The 12688-nt window shown below is 39.2% G+C and overlaps 1 protein-coding gene across 1 annotated transcript in view; it reads left to right on the top strand.

Annotated features, from left to right (window-relative positions):
* Positions 1-12688, top strand: part of RYR2 (ryanodine receptor 2) — a gene marked incomplete at its 5' end in the record, with an annotated part of 534914 nt that overhangs the window by 127629 nt on the left and 394597 nt on the right. The window lies entirely within an intron of this gene.

Here is a 12688-nt window from a genome sequence, read left to right on the forward strand (position 1 = left end):
CATGTCAGATGTGCTTGATGGAAGTTACAAAATATGAAGTAATATCCAGCAAGAGGGGAAAAAAGGAAAACAAGGAAGGAAATGGGAAGAAACAGGAGGAAAAACAGGAAAAGATAGCAGATTTCTACCTTTTCATCCTAAAGCACAACAAAAGCAGGGAGAATAATTAATCTTGTCTATGGGTTTCTGGGCACTCCCCATCTGTCAAATCTGTCTCTCTAAAAGCATTATTAGATAAGATGGAATCATCTATAGTGTTGCAGACTCTTTTTTTGTGTCTTTGTATATTTAGAAAATGAGAGGCTGCTCAACTGAAAAATTACAGGACTTGAAAATGATATTGGCTGCTGCAGAAGAGCCAGTCAAGTCTACACCAGCTTCTCAGCTAATAACTGTTATTAGAAATAAAGATTTTGGTGCAGTAATAGGTGCTCTGAGTAAACCCTTTCATGCTCCACATGAAGGGCCTTGGAGCTTCTGATGTTGCTTATTGTGTTGCATGGAACTTGAGGATGTTCTGTCATATGGCTAAAATAATTTCTAGTTGTGTAGTGAACATCCAGAGGGCAACGAGTTGTTAAAGGAAAAACAGATGCCACATCAAATATCATCAAACAATACTTGCCAAGAAAATTCATTTTATTTTGAACGTCTCTGCTGAGGTAGAGAAGAATATCAAGGAATGATGGGGAGAATATAGTTGGAGTGGACAAAAAATCTAATAGCAACTTTGACAGTATGAATGGAATGTGGCAAGAAAATAGTAACTATTTTTCTCTATGGTTTTAGTTGGGACACAGTGGCCAAAGTGTAGGAAAAATGTGTATTCTGAGAATTAGAGACATATTTCATCTGACATGGCTCACAACCCTGATGAGATGTCAAAGGCTATCGTATCTAAAAGCAGAAATCATATGAATTAAAGTTCATATGGTTTTATTACATTCTGCTTGGGAGTGAAGGGAGATAAGGAGTGTCAGAAATGTTGAGTCCTGATCATGTTGTGCATAAGTTTTATAGCTTCTTTCTATGTACTGTATTTGTCAAATTTAATCTACCTGGTTTCTTGTATAGGGCCCATCTCTCTGGAATTTAACATTATATGCCCAGCATATATTGATCAATGCTGTTATAACAATGCTGTTATAAGGCCCAAAGTATTTAAACATTCATATGTCTTCGTCATAGTAATAATGTGTATTATTTGCACCGTGTGTGTCTGTATATATATTATATATATACAGAGAGAGAGAGAGACTGTATTAAGCACATAATATTAATAACAATTAGATAGCCCAAATTGGCCTATTTCTTTTATAATTCTGTTCATTTGTGCTAACTATGCCATAATACCCTGCATTAGCTGAAGTACGTTTTTGCTTAAGTAGATAGGAAAACTGCCAGGATCAGTACATATGAATGTTTTCTCCTAGCAACAGGTAGGGAGTTTCTTTCATAGGCCAGTATGGAATGTCCCAAAGGGAAAGGACAAAATATGATTGTTCTACCCTGGTACAAACATAGGAGGTATTTTCATGCACCAGTACCTTGAATGCTAGTATCCAAAACAGAGATAAGGAAAGGAACTGAACGAGTTAAGGAGATGTGATGAACTGATGGCTTGCCTTTTACTGTCATGTAAAGAGATGTGTAACTGATAAAATTATCCTATAAATACTGCCAGCTGTAACATGTAACTTTGGGAGCACACCTTCTGTGTAAGGTGACTAACAACACTGCATGAGGCAACTTCCTGGAGCCTGGTATCATATTGAACCCTTTTCCTGTACTATATGCTTACTGGCATTTAGCAGTAAATCTGAGTGATATTGGTTATTTTGTCTCTTGAACATATTTCATTAAAAACCAAAGTGTGATCACGCAATTGATTATACAATTTATCAACAACAGTTACCATGCTTCATCAAACCAGTGGCTTATCTAGTAAACAATTCTGCCTCTTTCACACCAATTGCATTATGCTTCAGACCAAGGCAAAAGCCCCAAAGGAACATTAGGATAGGAAACAATTCAAATATCAGCTTAAAATATGTTTGTTAAAGCACAAACATTAATAATGAATAAGATGGACTAGGCGATAGATTTTGTTGAAGATGACATACATACACACCGATTTTATTCCAACAAAAGTTATGGGGTGCAAGTATTCATTTTGTGTTACCACAACACAAGGATTTCATGGAATTATCTTCATATCGTGGATGGGAACTGACACTTGAATTTCAAGTATTTACTCTTATAAAATTAGTAATTGTTCATAAAGTTTCACAGTAGTTAGAAGCACAATTGTCTTTGCAGATCTCTGTAGGAAGGAATCAAATTCTTCCTTTGCACTTGTATTTAATATATGAAGAATGTATGTAGGCTTAAATCTATGAGCACTTTGAAACTAGGGTAGACATTTTTTTTTTTTTTTTTTTTGCAGGGGTGATTTATCTGGTGAAAATGTGGGAAGCTCAAGAGCAGTTAAAGCCTGTAATAGGGAAAACAAACAAATAAAAAATATATTAGTTTATATAGCACCAAGAATGTACAAGGTGATTTACGTATTCACCCATTAAAAATAAAATAAATTAACAATCTATAAAAAAAGGTAATGTACTAATGTATGGGATACAAGATACAAGAAACAAAATGAAAGGGCATTGAAGTTCATCATGTGCGTTGTTAGTTCCATTTTTTTCTTTTTTTTAAATTTTGAATAAGCATTTGTTATCTTTTTGTTAGCATTTCTTTCATGGTTTAGGATTTGTAGGAAAAGGTGTGTTTTGTGGCAGGACTTTGAGGAGGAGAGTAATCTGTAGCAGAGGGGAGGATATGCTAGAGGGATCGGCCACATGGAACAAGGCATGAAGAGCAGTTGAAGGACATGAAGTGAGTAATTATATATGTGACTTCAGCAGACTGAAAAAGGGAGCAGAAAGAGAAGTGAGGGGGTGAGGATGAGGAGTCTGAATTTGATGCAGGAGACAAAGAAAGAAGCAAGTGAAAAAATTCAAAGAGGCTGGATGTGGTCATATCCGTTTCTGTTGAGATGAATATAAATGTTTTTCGTTTGCCTCAACAGGCAAATATTCACTGAGTGAAGGACAAAGTTAACTTACATCTCTCTCAGGACAACTGATCTTGATAGGAAGCCAATAAATGAATCAGTAAATCGACTGAGTGTTTATTCAGAAATATGGAAATCTCTTCACTGTGAGCTTGAATTTCAAAATCATAACTGCTTTTTCTTCAAAACTAAAATTCTATAGGGGACACTATGTTATAGGTCTTGGGTGGGGGAACCAAAAAAAAAAACCCACCCAAAAATGATCTGTCTTTTGAGTGGTAAATAATTACTTTTCCTGTAGTCTGTCTGGGTAATCATATGTTGTCTAAGGAAGTAAATAATTAAGAGAGAAATTTCCTCCTGTACCTGTCTTTTGTCAGTGCAACAAGGGCTGATAGTAAAGTTAAAAGCAGTCAGCAAAGTTGAGGACACTTAATACAGTTAGGATGAACAGACAGCAAATTTGAAAAATCGGGACGGGGTAGGGGGTAATAGGAGCCTATATGAGAAAAAGACCCAACATTCGAGACTGTCCCTATAAAATCAGGATATCTGGTCTCTCTAAATACACTACTGGACTGAGAAACAGAAAGGACTTGCATAGAGGGCTTCAGCCCTACAATAGCTACACCTCTACCCTGATATAACGCGGTCCTCGGGAGACAAAATCTCACTGCGTTATAGGTGAGATTGCGTTATGTCAAACTTGCTTTGCCCCCCTCTGCTTCTTGTTCCCTGATCGCCCCCTCCAGAGACCCCCATCCCTAATCACCCCCAGGACCCCACCCCATACGCTACCCCCCTGACTGCTCTGACCCCTATCCACCCCCCCTACCCGCCCCCTGACAGGCACTCACCGGCAGTGGTGGGAAGCAGAACAGCCCAGCCCCAGCCCGCTCCACTCTGCCACCTCCCAGCCGCGGCACTTCGCTTCCCGCCGCAGGTGAGTGCGGGGAAGTTGGGGAAAGGACATCCCCCCCGCACTCACCTGAGGTGGGAAGCAGAGCGTTGTGGCTGGGAGGTGGCAGAGTGGAGCGGGCTGGGGCTGGGCTGCTCCACTTCCGCTGCTGCTGGTGAGTGCGGGGGGGATCCCTTCCCCCAAACCCTTTCCCCCGAGCGACACAGCTGGGGCTGGGGTGAGGGAAGCAGAGCGGGCTGCTCCCGGCCCCCTGCTAATCTCCTGAGCCACTCTGGGACTGCAGGGCCCCCAAAAGTGCCCTCCCAGACCCTGGTGGGGGGGAGCCCCCGACCACCTCTGAGACCCTCTGCCCCTTATTGAACCCCTCGGCCCCGACCTGGCCCGGCACCCTTAACACACTGCTCAGAGCAGCGTGTCAGAGCTTTACTGCATTGTATGAGAACCCGCATTATATCGGGTCGTGTTATATCGGGGTAGAGGTGTATATTATTACTATTTTAATTGTTTTTCCCATCTTTGAATTTTGGGATCCAATCTACAAGCAGCATTATCGGTGAGATGGGTCACCATGCTGGATTCTCCAACTCCTCTTTAGGTCCCAATTCTAAGGTGCTTATTATAAAAAAAAAAATCACCGACTCATCAAAAGACCATGATCATCATCATGACCTAGAATTGTTACTCTTTGTAACAATAATAATTATGCTCTGAAAAGAATGAACAGCTGTCTTTATTAGAAGTCTGAAATATAAAATGGAATGCCAGTCCAGCACAGGGAGTTTGATTCTGTGCTGGTGCAGAAGTTTATTCATACAGTTCTCAGTGTAGGATTAGGGACTGAAAATATTACAGATGGCAAGTAATTTACTATTCTGACTGTTACATGCATTTTTAAAGTATCCTGCACCATGGGATTCTTCCACAAATGTCGTCATATATAACACATGCCCCTGGGCGGGATCATTGATCTCCTGACTTTTACATAGGATCTCATTATAGGGGTCAGGCTTCAGTTTGTCAGGTGCCTAAATTATCCAGTAGGAAAATTATTGCATTAAGAGTTGCATTAGGCTCAGCCTAATTTACACTGGAAGCTGGTTCAACAGCTCAGCCTCCTCCTCTTTGAGGGGTACTTCAGCTAAAGTGTTCTAGGTCCCTGCTCAGTTAAGGATTTGCAAATGAGGTTTAGGGCTTTCTACTAGAATCAGAACTGGATAGGCAGAGTGTGAAGTAACGAAACTCATATTCAGGGTTGCTGAACAGAGATTAGATTCTGTTGATTGTGTAGTCAATTGCTTGATCACCCTTTGGTTCAATATGAAATATACTTAAAAGACCAAATAACCAATGTTGTTCAGGTTTATTGTTAAAAGTCAATAATACCATACTATACGAAGAAAGGTTCAATAAGATACCAGTTTTTGGGATGCCGTCTCATGCAGTGTTGTTAAATTTACCTTATACAGAAGGTGAGCTCCTGAAGTTATACCCCTAAAGCTATTCTTTTTTTTTTTTTTTTAGTCAATATGTTTACAGGTAAAGTGCATTGTGTGTGTCATCTGAAACGAGAGGCTTTCTGCTTTGTTTTTCTGATACCATAGCGTTACCTTTATCTCTGTGTTATGCACACATGCATTCCAAGTACCAAGGGGATGAAGGCACCCCCTTGGTTTGTACCAGCATAGAACACTCATGTATCTTCTCCTTTGCCTTGGGACATTCCAGTACTGTGAAAGTAACTCCCTACCTGTTTCTATGGTAAACACCCATATGTTGTGATCCTGACATTTTTCCTATTTACTTTTTCAGCTAATGCAAGGTATTGTGGCATATGTAGCATAGGTGAACAGAATTATAGAGAAACATAGGCCAATTCAGGTTATGTAACTGATAGAAATGTTATATAGATATATAAAATTCACACCACATATATTAATATATCTAGCTTAGCCTAGCATATATGGGTCAACAATCCAAAAAGGCAAATTATTTGTTACAGGTAATGGATCCTATATCAGTCTCTTTAAAGTGTAAACATTTTCTTAGATACAGCATTAATAACTGCACAAATGTGTATTATACCCAGAAAAGGTGAATATCTGACACAAGGAAAGGATTATTTGACTAAGGCCTGAGCTCTCAAAATTCACACTGAGAAGGGACAATTTCTTTGATTTCTTAAAAAAAAAACAAAAAAACAAAAAAACAATCCCACAATATTAAAGGGTAACAGTGTTGCATTTATATATTCATTCAGAAGGATCCCAAGCTCTTTACCCACTTTACCAGTGGATTCATAAACTAAACACAGAACAACGTTGTCCATCACTGAAGTGTGTAGCCACCTGTGTGTGAAATGCAACCACTATCTGAGTATAGAGAAAACACACAGAGGGTTTGAGCAGGATATGAAGAGACTTCATATAATTGGCTTTTAAGGGTAACTTTGAATGTCATTATCTGAACTACACTTGTGCTAGGACACCAGAAATTAACTTTTGAATGATACTGACTTGATTAGACACTTACAATAAACTCATGTTACTCTTAAATAGAATGACTGCCAATTCAAACTGAGATAACTAATCTCTTATTTGGGGCAAGTTCTGCCTCCTTGATCACAATGTGGGCTTTCCTTCCACTTTCTAGTGCTCCAGAGCAGGAGGCAGTAGGTGTCTGTGCTGCCTGACTCCCAGAAGAAGAGGAGCAGCTATTGCCACAGGCAGTGCTCCATGCCCCAGAGAGTGAAACGAGGTTATGGCCATAGTTCCAACCTCCCTGTGCAGTAGAACTTTTGTGTTGGGAGGATACAAGCTAATTTTTTCTCAAAAGTATAGCAAAGCTCATAGGTGAGCCTGCTTCCTCCAATGTCTCCAGAGTCATTATGTGCGGTCTTGATCTCTGGAGGCATAAAGCCTCGAGCCACCTTTACTTAGGCAGTATCCCATCTCCTAGTGACCCCCAATATGGTTCTTGTTCTAAGAACTATAACTAAGCCCTTGAAGTTTATTTTATTTATTAATCCATTTATAATCCATGCAAAGCACCATGCTGTTATGCATATAAAACTAAAAGAATTGTTAATTAAAATATTAAGTAAAAAGATTTAGATAAGACATCAACATTTTTGACAGAGAGAAATAAAAAGAAAAGCATTTAACATGTGTGACATCTAGATTTGTTTCAAAGCATTTGGTTGTACTTCATTATCTCCTCACAATATAATTTAATATTTGCTCTTTATTGAGTCAGGTAAATTTCAACAGTATCAAAATGGTATAGATTATCTCATTTAGTGCCTTGCATTGCAGTTAGTGAATTTAATTGGTGTGGCTGCTGTCTCCCCACACTGCTCTGCAACATCGTAATATGAATATGAATTGGCTAATGGTTCTCTGGGGGAAGTTGGTATACAGTAATCTATTTTTAACCCTTGTAATTAATTCATTATTGTAATTGGATATTTAGTTGTCTCGCTGCCTTTTTGAGACTTACCAATTGTCATGCATTGCAAACTCCTGCTGTACATCTCACAAAGATAAGCACAAGTGTGTTAGGAATCAGCAAGTGGGAACATGATTAATTCTGGTTAGCCCCTACTTTTGTGTCCCAGTAATGTCACATAGAGCCAAGAATTGTGCAGTGTGGTGCCAAGAATTGTTCAGAGCGCTGAAGAATGGAGGAAAGGATGAGCTGTCCTTGGTGCTGTAGTTACAGTATGTGAACTCCAAGGAATTAGTGAGCAAATTAGCAAATTCTGGGCCCCAGTGACTTTGTATTAGGAGGAATTAAATAGATTAATGTCATTATCAAGAAGCACTGGTTGTGTTAAGCTTAATAAACATCCATAGGTCAGACAAAAGACAGCTTCATTATAGTGTGTAGTATTGTTGTAGTCGTGTTGGTCCCAGGGTATTAGAGAGAGAAGGTGGGTGAGATAATATCTATTATTGGACCAACTTCTGTTGATGAGAGAGACACGCTTACAAGCTTGCATAGAGCTCTTCTTCAGGTCTTCCTAGAGCTCTGTGTAAGCATGAAAGCTTGTCTCTCTCACCAACAGAAGTTGGTTCAATAAAAGATATTACCTCACCCACCTTGTCTTTCTAGCTTCGTTATACAGACTAACTGAACAAGCTAAAGATCTGTAGTAAAGATGAACGTCAGACTCTTGAGGACTCTGAGTTTATTACAACTATGTTCTCTTGAAATAAAAGTGCCTAATGGCATGGGTCTGTGAGCTTAGAAAAAATATTGGAAGGGTGTATTGGAAAAAGGAAAATGTCAGGAGTGTTTTATGGAGTGCCTCACAGGGGAAGAGGAATGTATTTTGTGGCCTTGACTATCCTCTCTTTCTCCTCTTTTAGGGGTAGGAGCCTGTCGTGTTGTGTGGGCTCCTGCCCCCTCTTCATTTTCTGTTGCCATTACTTTTGTCTGTATTTATAATGAAAATATGAATAATATAAACTACTGCAGGATTTGTTTCTCTGTACTGCTCTTCACTTATTAATATGAATATTTATTGCACTTAACAACTTGTATTTTTGTTTTCCCCATTATTCCAGTGTGAATCTGAAATAACTCCTTTGTAGCCAAAGGAATTATTACAGATTTGCACAGGTGTAACGGAAAGCAGTAAGCGTTTTAGCCCAGTAATATCATCTGCTGTTAAGGATTAGTAGTGAAAATGCTGGGTCTCCTTCAGTAAGTATTAAAATGTAATGAAACACGGTTTATTTTGGACTCTGAACTGCTGGAAGTACTAGATAAATGGTATAAATGGGGTACATCAAATGGAACACTGAAAGCCATTTTGATATAAAGTAAATTCTAATAATTATTTTCTGGGGATGGAAGAAGGTAACAAATGAAGATTAGACTTCATGTTAACACACACACATCTGTTATCTGTCTAATATTCTAAGTTTCAAGCCAAATTCAGCGTATCTGTGTAACCTCGTTGACTTCAGCAAGGTTGCATTGATGTAACTGAAGATAGTAGCCTCTTAGGTTTTATATATGCTACAATTTGTTTAAGAAAAGCTAAATCTACTTTGGAAGAAATAAAATTTGTTTGGCCACAGATTTCCTTCTGCCTTTCTTTGTAACCAAACAGCAATGTGATGAGGACTTTACCTCACACATTCTGTGAAAGTATTAATATGGATCTGAGAGGCCAATTAATCTGCCTGCTTGCACCTGGAAGGTGGGCCTAGCCTAATTAGAAACAAAGTCCAGCTGGGGGAAATCAGGGCTTGTTTCCCTAAAGAGCTGGGTGAGCCCAGTTGGGAGACGGAAAGTTGGAAGTGAGGGAGTTCCCTCCCACTCTCTCTGAGGAACTGCCTGGAAGGCTGAGGAATGAAAAGACCAGACAGGCTTCTCTAGGGGCTAGCTAGAAACCTAGTTGGAGCCTCCCTGAATACATGACTATGGGGAGAAGTGGGCCAGCCCCTAGATCATGTGGTGGATTGAAGGACAGAAGGACAGTTTAAAGCAACAGAGGCATTCCTATGATGAGGTGGCTGGCAGCTGAGCCCAGCCATGCTGATGGTTTGGATTTTGTATATATTACTTTAGTACTTTAATAAAGGACTCTTGGACCCAGAAGGGGTAGAACCCTGTAAAGAAGGGATAGGTACTCCTGTGGCTGGAGTAGGCCAAAGGACTGTCTGACAGGGAGGGGGGAAATTGAGGCACAGCTGCCAGAACACCACATCTGGGCACAATGGGGTGGGTTCGGGTAGCAACTCGCTGCAGGCAGTTATGAGGTGAGGGAGACTGACTGTAGAGTTTCAGTGAGACCTCTGCCACAGCAGAGAAGGTAGTGACATCTCTGCTCCTCTCTGTTGACCGGGAGTTAGGGGTGACAACCACCACATTCACAAGGTAATTTTATTAGACGATCCACAGGTTGGATAGGATCTGTTCTTCTTGTGCCTGGACTAGTGGAGAACTTATTTTTCATTAATTCTGTCTACTCCTCACTCTCACACTCCAAACAAATATCCTCCTAACTCCCAGATACTGTATAAGGGCTTTGAGTGTTCATTATTGTACATATAGCAGGCCACCCTTTCTCTTGAATGGATTGACTGGCCGTGGAACAAGTATTCCTGGCTTTGGGAGATTTTTGTGTGTGCTTTGTTTAGAAGTTCACGTTGGGCAGAGAAATAATATTTATAATGTTAATAAAATAAACTTTCATTATTTGGCTAATCCATTATTTATTTTTGTCTGTGCCTATCTTGTAGCTTTCTTTTATTAAATGCAAATGGTTCCCTGAGGGTAGCTCTCTTTGTATTATGGAGTTACTCATTCACAGTTCATTCAAGGTAGAAGCACTCAGTTTCACTTTGCAGTGCTGCAAAGCATCATTCATAGACAAGTTACAGCACAAAAAGAGATTACTCCATGGTACCATATTCATTCAGAGAAAATGGGTGAGAATGTGCTAGAAGCTATTTTCCAGTAGGAGGCTCCTAAATACTGTATTTACATTTCCCAGTTTTTTCCCTGTAGCCTGCTTTCCTCTCCCATTAGCCTCCAAATTCCTCCCATGTGAGCATTCCAGGACTCATCCTTCCCCATTAGTGGGTCAGCCAGTGGTTTAGGCCCTTAGGATATCTGAATGATGTTGAGAACGAAAGAGGATGTATGTTGACATAAAAGAAATCAGTTCAACCAGAAAGGACCCATTCTTTCAGTTTCACTACATGCATTTCTAAAGGTATTTTAAATTGCACTGGTCTGGGATTCGCTATATTCGCTATACATTGCACTGGATCATTGCCAAACAAGTACTTGTAGAATATGAGATGAGTGCCATGTTTCAAGCTTTCCAACTTTAGAAATAATTTTTTCCCCTGTAGGTTTCAGGATATCACACACATTTCACTGAGTTCACGCACATTTTAATGGCCTTAGAACTGCTAGAACAACCTTTAAACTTTTATGCGATCTGAAAGAGAGAATTCCAACCACATATAGCATCAGTCTTGAATTTTGGTATTTTGTGAAATGTCAACTAATTTTATAGGGAAATAAGCAAAAGGGTAATTAAGAATTTTATTATTTTAAACAATGTGTGGCTGCTTATATGTTGTTTAATCGAGCTTCTGTTGTGGTAGGCCATATACAAAAGAACAAAGTATGAAACCATGATACCTGACTCGGAGCACAGGTTTTCAGAATTTTTATTTTGCTCTTGAGGGTTGCTTTCAATAAAAGTTTAAGATTTAACTGGCACTATTGTTCCCTCTGCAGAGCTGTTTGAGGCCCCTCATGCTGTTACTGATAAGCTATTCCTGCAACAGACCCAGGAAATTAAATATAGAAAACATTAGACTTTAATGGTGAGAAACCAGCACTGGGCTTTATCCAGAGCAAATGCTTTCCAGGCCAATAACCTTTTCCAGGCATTACATCAGGAGTCATGATCAGTGATATTACTTTGATGTAATATTGTTTTTTCATGCAGTATAAAAGTATTAAGCCAACCACAGCTGTATGAAAAATGCCACATACTGACAAAGATAAACTTCTGAATATTTAAGTTCAAATACAATAGGGCAAAAGTTTCTTTTGCTTGTCATCTGGTTCATAATATTTAAGAAGCAATCTGCCCTTGACATAAATGAGCTTTAATTTTATTTTAGCACCTACAGTTGATAAAGAGAGAAGCTTTTTGGATGATCCAAATTATTAAAATACTTGATATGTTCTCATAAATGGAACAGTGTTGAAAGGAACAATGCCAACCTGTACTTGAGGGGGGAAAAAAAGAAAAGGAGCCCCTCCGCCCCTGCCAGAAATCAAGGCCAGATCTCAACTTGTGCATATTGTCATAGATCTATTACAGTCAATGGAATGCTGACTGTGTACTCCATCTGAGAGGCTGGCCATGACTACTTAAAAATATCATCCCAATCCTTACTCAGACAAACCATCCACTAATTACAATGTAAATAGTCAATGGGAGTTTTGCTTGAGTAAGAACTCCCAAGATCAGGTCGGTTGTTTGGCTCATCAGCAATGCCATCCTAACATATTGCATAGATCATACTAACAGATGAACAAGCAAATGGTTAAAAGCCTATTTCTAATTTAGCTAAAATCCCATTTAACAACAAAAACCAAAACCCGGTGTGAAATCCTGGCCCTATTGAAGTCAACAGTGGAACTCTCTTTGACCTCTAGAGAGCCAGGATTTTACCCCCAGTGTTAAGGAACTGCCCATATGGCTTTTCTTGAGGTAGATGCACACAGAGAGTGGACTGCCTGGATCCTGGAGGGAGTTATCTGGGTCAATGATTTTTATTTAAATTGACACAAAGCATATTTTGCTTCTATTTTGACTTACTTTTTTCTCACATAATTTGAAACCTCGTTCATCCAGGATGTCAATAATGTGGATTCCTCTGTTTAAGTTGTTTCCCCAACATTTTAGTTTTATCTTTTAGCTCTGGATTAATATTTTAACATTGCTCCTCTTACGCTTTATTTGCCTCCCATTAATGCCTTAGAATTGGAACTAGTCCTTCCTTATCTTTAAATAAGGCACATTTGTAACTTCTTGTATTATTCTATTGTTTTTAATGAGAAATTCGGACACCACCGTCTTACTTCTGGTTTTGAAATATCTATTTTAGTGTTGAATTTTGCTGTTAGGACTATGCAATGTTTTAATCTTCAGATTA

This window comes from Mauremys mutica, chromosome 3, assembly GCF_020497125.1.
Source record: "Mauremys mutica isolate MM-2020 ecotype Southern chromosome 3, ASM2049712v1, whole genome shotgun sequence".
In the NCBI taxonomy this organism is placed as follows: Eukaryota; Metazoa; Chordata; order Testudines; family Geoemydidae; genus Mauremys; species Mauremys mutica.